At 33.1% G+C, this 5,461-nt stretch overlaps 1 non-coding gene across 1 annotated transcript; it reads right to left on the bottom strand.

Annotated features, from left to right (window-relative positions):
* Positions 1-4,692: 4,692 nt before the first annotated feature.
* LOC111764685 (U1 spliceosomal RNA) lies at positions 4,693-4,857 on the bottom strand. The gene has a single exon (XR_002797238.1). It is a non-coding gene; the product is annotated as a U1 spliceosomal RNA (small nuclear RNA).
* Positions 4,858-5,461: the final 604 nt, after the last annotated feature.

The following is a 5,461-nucleotide window of genomic DNA, read 5'->3' as shown; positions in this document are numbered from 1 at the left end:
AATGTTTTCTTGGTATATAAGCAAAACCAAAAATCTCGTCTTGCAATGCTTTAAGACCTCAAGTTTGATAAATTCATGAGCTTAACTCTTTGTATGCAGTAACATAGTGTTTGTGTCTATTTAATAGCCATTTGAAAAACTTCTCATTGTGTGAAGTGTCAACCAGCTTTAGCTATTAGTATTTGTTTAATTTTAATATGACAAAATTATTCACTTATTCCATATTTCTATAAAATTTTTATAGTCTTTAAAAAGAAATAAATTCTTCAATAAATTTCTTGGATTATTTTGTTAGAATTTTTATTATAGGAAATCCTTTAAGTTATGGATAGAAAGTGAATCCCAAATTGTGACATCCTATAAATTTTTGTCACATCATTTGGTAACATTTGCTTTAAAAAATTCCTCTGTATTATAGCCATTTTACCCATTCTGTACATCAAACAGGAATTTCAGTTACCTTCTATTTAATTATTATTAAAATTGTTGTGTTTACATGTTGCAGATTTCACTTTAAGAAATGATAAAGGACAGACAGGAAAACAAATATATCCAGAATTTAAGAAAAAAATATTGATCTGGAAGATACAGGTAAAATCATTTTCTCAACTCATATATTCAGAAAACAAAATATTTGATATTCATGGGGACAGTTATAAGAACAGTGAACCTGTGAAAAAGTGAAGCTATAATATCAGATACCACCTTTTTTTAAGTAACTAGCAGGAGATGCGATTTTTTAATACATATCTTTATGCTAATATATATGCTAATCAAGATAATTTAGTATTCTTCTGCATGAGAAAACTGTGCACTTTGAAAACTGTCAAAGCCACACAGTTGATTACTATCAGAACCAGGATTCAAACCAAGATTTAACAAATTCCACACTCTTATTTCAACTCATCCATGTTACAATGCTATTGTGACATGACAGACTTCTAGATTTATATATTCTATAACAATGCAAAATAATATCCTCGGATATTTGAATTGTTTTTTTTATATTTTTTAAAGAGAAATCACACAAAATGTTACATTACAAAACATAAGATGTTCCCATATTCCCCACACCCACACCCCCACTCTTCCCACATCAATTTCCCCTTTCATCAGCGATGTACATTCATTGCATTTGGGGAATACACCTTGGAGCACTGCCATAGCACATGAACCATAGTTTACATGTAGTTCACACCCTCCCCCAATACATCCAGTGGGTTTATGGCAAGATAAACAATGTTCTGCATCTGTCCTTGCAAATATTTTTCAGGACAATTCCCAAGTCCTGGAAATGCCCTATATCTCACCTCTTCCTCCCTCTCCCAGCCCTCAGCAACTCCTGTGGCCACCATCTCCATATCAATGATACAATTTCTTTCATTGTTAGAGTAACAACAGTTCTGTAGTAGAATACTAGCAAGTCCACTCCAATCCATATTATATTTCTCCATCTTGTAGACGCTGGGATGTCAATGTCCACCCCACCTCCAAATTGAAAGGGAGCTTAGATCCCACATGGCTGATGGATGTGATTCTCCTACTTGCAGTTGTAGACACTCTTGGTTCCCTGGTGTGGTGGTTGACCATACTCACCTCCCCATCAGCTGACCTGGGTATGGCCAGTGAACCAAAGAGTAGGTGTTGCAACCCTGCTGAGGCTCAGTGCCCAGCTGGCACATGGACAGTCCAGAGATTCACATCTCCTGAGCACATGCAAACACCAGCAAAAATCATAGGTTTAGTAAAAGTGACAGAAGAGGCATGTGTAGAGAGGCCACATCTGAATCCAACTCCACCACACTCAGGAGCACAAATTCCAAAGTAGGGCCCACTGACAAGGCAATAAAATCCAGAGCCATCTGTCATGAACATAGAACCTGTGTGTTTCTGTAGCCCTCAGGAGCACCAGTACCTGGGGTTATATCTACTTTGACTGTCTCTGTGATTCTGCTGAGACGTTCATAAGCCCAACCCCTCTGATGATCTCCCAACTCATTTTGAAGTCTCTTAGTCATATAAACTCATTTGTCTTTACATTTTACCCCTTTATTGTTATTAAAAGACTTTTATTCAAGGTCTTTTTCTAGTTGTATCACCAGTCAATGGTTGGAGGTAATCCATTGGCACAAGGGAGGCTCATTCCTGGGAGTCATTTCCCATACCAGGGGAAAAGCAATGATTTTGTATGCTGAGTTTGGCTTAGATAGTGGCACATTTGAGCAACATGGAGGGTCTCAGGAGGTAACTCTTAGGCACCCTACAGTTTTAGACCAAGTTGAAATTTTAAGCACACAGACTTATAAGCATAGTCATCAATATCAAGGGCCCATCATTGAACCATCCTCCTTCACTGGCTTTTGCCCTTGCACTTGGGGGATTGATGCTGTTCCATTGGGGAAGGTGAGAGAGCTTAGACCATGAAATTTACCTTACAAACAAACTAAAGTGGACTCTGTATAAATTAAATAAATTATAAAATAGCTTAAAATACATTTATAGCCCTCTATCTGAAAAAAAATATGATTTCGAATTGAAATATACACAATGGACAGTGAAAAGGTAATAATCTCTTCATTTAAAAATGTCCCTAATATTTAAATAGTCTTTTATTTCTACAGCCCCTATTTTGAATATTGCCTTCAATCAAGAAAATTAAAGCATTGTCTAATCAACAACTCTATCGAACTAAATGTGCAGAGAAAATTATGATTTGTCTTGATTATTTCTCTTTTATTTCTATTTATTCCCCAGAAGTCATGTAGTTCATATGTTAATATAACTCTAAGTAGGATGCCAGAATTCTAACTAAATATTAAAGTATATACTCTATTTTTAGATACAAGCTTATAGTTTCTAAATTATTGTGTAAATGTTGAAAACTTTTCCTTATACCTATGGAACTGAACTACTCACTCAATTAAGGTACACTATGAATATTATGCATTTGGATTCTTCTACCATTTGTCATTCTCTTCTTGATTTTCACAATTCAAAAAATTTTCCAAAGAGAAAATGCTCTCTTGTGGAAGAGAAGAGCTACAAAATGCTTTTTTCCCCCCCGTGGTACAGTAGTAAATGTTTCTGAAACATTAAAATACCTGATAATAATGTTTATCTGAATGCATTTAGTCCCCTGGTAAGTAAATAATTCTCACATATATTAAATATATTTATTTAAATTTTAAAGTGATACACTTCTAATTGTTATGAGAGCTAAGTTAAGTTCATTATGAATTTTATGGAGGAGATAAAATATTAATATTGCAAAATTATAAGTAATAAGTATCAGCAGAAGTGTTTGGGCTTTTTATGGTAGAATGTTAGAACACTTGTTTTCTGATAGAGTTAAACATAGCATGTCTTGTACTTTATATGGTGTTTTCTGTTCTGTCAATCCATATACTAACCTATACACCAGTACTTGGCTATGTTAATAAGAAACACTTGAAATAATTTGCAAATTACATAGATTCTGTGCCCCACATTTAGTACATTGGTAATGTTGTCATACATCTGTATTTAAATGATGAGAGAAATGAAATTTATTACTAATCTTCACTGCAATTGGAAGAAATCTATCCATTAATTAAAAGCAATGCCAAATTGATATACAGGTTCAATGCAACCACAACTAAAATGTAATCAAGTGCTTCTTTTGCAGAAACTGAGAAGATGGTTCAACAATTTAGATGAAAAAATAAACAAGTAAATTACTGAAAACGAGTCTGAAAAGGATAGAAAAATTTAAAGGATTCCCATTACCTGATTTGAGGACTTATATTAAACTTAAACAATGAAGAGAATATGTTTTTTTTGGAAGAGATAAATATGTATATAATTGGAGCTTAATAAATAATTCAGAAATAAATTCATACAGACATGTATGTAAATTGATTTTTGTCAGATATTTTAAGAAATATCAGTGGGGAAAACAAAGTTTTTTTTTTTCAAGGTACTGTAAAAACTGAATAGTCTTTTGCTAGAAAAGGAGGCATTAAGTTATAATTTTCTAGAAATATAAAATGTCATTAATAATAGACCTTATCTATAAATATGAAGCCAAATCCTATAAAACTTCTAAGATAAACATGGTATAACATCTCTGTTACTGTGAGTTATTCTCATTTTATTGAATAAATGCAAAATTCATGAACCATAGGGAAAAAATCTGGATTCACTGTGCTTTATCTTACTGAAATCAGATCAGTAAAAGCACTGCTGGGGAAATGACCAAACAGGTCACAGAATTTGAGAAAATATTTGCTATTTGACAAAGAACATGTATCCATAATATATGGCAAACTCTAAAAACTCAAAATTTAGATATAAGAAAAGGAAATAAAAGAAAGTATACAGAAACTTGAACAGACACTTCTGCAAGAAGACACAAATGGCATCAAAATCCATGAAAAGATTCTCAATATCATTTGCCATAGGTTAATAAAATTTAAAGCCACCTCATGAACATTTCCATCCTTTTAAATGGTTAAAATAAAAACATTTAATAATATCCAGTAATAAAAAGTGCTTAGAAGTATGCAGAGCAAATAAAACTTTCAACCACTGCTGGTAGGAATGCAAAATAATTCAGTCACTTAAGAAAACAATGACAATTTTTCATAAGTGAAACCACTTACCATATGATGGAGCTTACTTTTTTGTTGTTGTTTATTTATATTTTTTTGTTGCTTGGGGAGAGCATGAACACAGTCCCCCACTACCACAAATTATGCAGAACAGTTTCACACACTTGGAGAAATTGCAGGGTTTGGCACACCCAGAGTGCAGTGGATAAGCCTTATCCTGGGAAAACAACTTTTGTGATCATGGTATTTCCCCCTGCCACATAAGTATAAATTTTACTTTTTGTAGTTTACCCAAGAAAAATGAAAACATATACTACATAGAGACATATGTATGCCTATATACATATATATTCCATGATTTGAAAAAGAATCACATGATCAAAAATTAGTGAAGGGTCAAGTTAACTGTGGGATATACCTTCAAAGGAATACAACACAGCAATGAAGAGGAACAAAATACTGATATGGATGGAACTCAAATATATTATGCTTGAATGGAAGAAGCCAAATTCAAAAGGTTACATATAATATGATTCAACTTAGATCACATCCTTGAGAGAGCAAAATTATAACAATGGAGAACACTTGTGGTTAGAGAAAAGGGGATATAGGGAGGTATTGACTACAAAGTTGTTGAGGGGACTTTTTTAGAGTAATGGAAATGTTCTATAACTTGATTGTAGTTACACAATAGTTATGTTAGCCAATTTATGTATATGACACTTGCAAATGTTTTATCTATACATCTATATTAAAATAGCCCTAACTTTAAATCTCTCCCTTCTCCTTCAGAAAAGAAGTTACCTTTATAGGGAAGATAGTGACTAAAACAAAGCACAGTGCATCTTCTGTAGTATTGAGAATGTTCTGCT

Source organism: Dasypus novemcinctus, chromosome 10 (assembly GCF_030445035.2).
Source record: "Dasypus novemcinctus isolate mDasNov1 chromosome 10, mDasNov1.1.hap2, whole genome shotgun sequence".
Lineage (NCBI taxonomy): Eukaryota > Metazoa > Chordata > Mammalia > Cingulata > Dasypodidae > Dasypus > Dasypus novemcinctus.
Note: the sequence above shows the minus strand (reverse complement) of the source record. Positions and strands in the feature narration are given on the sequence as shown.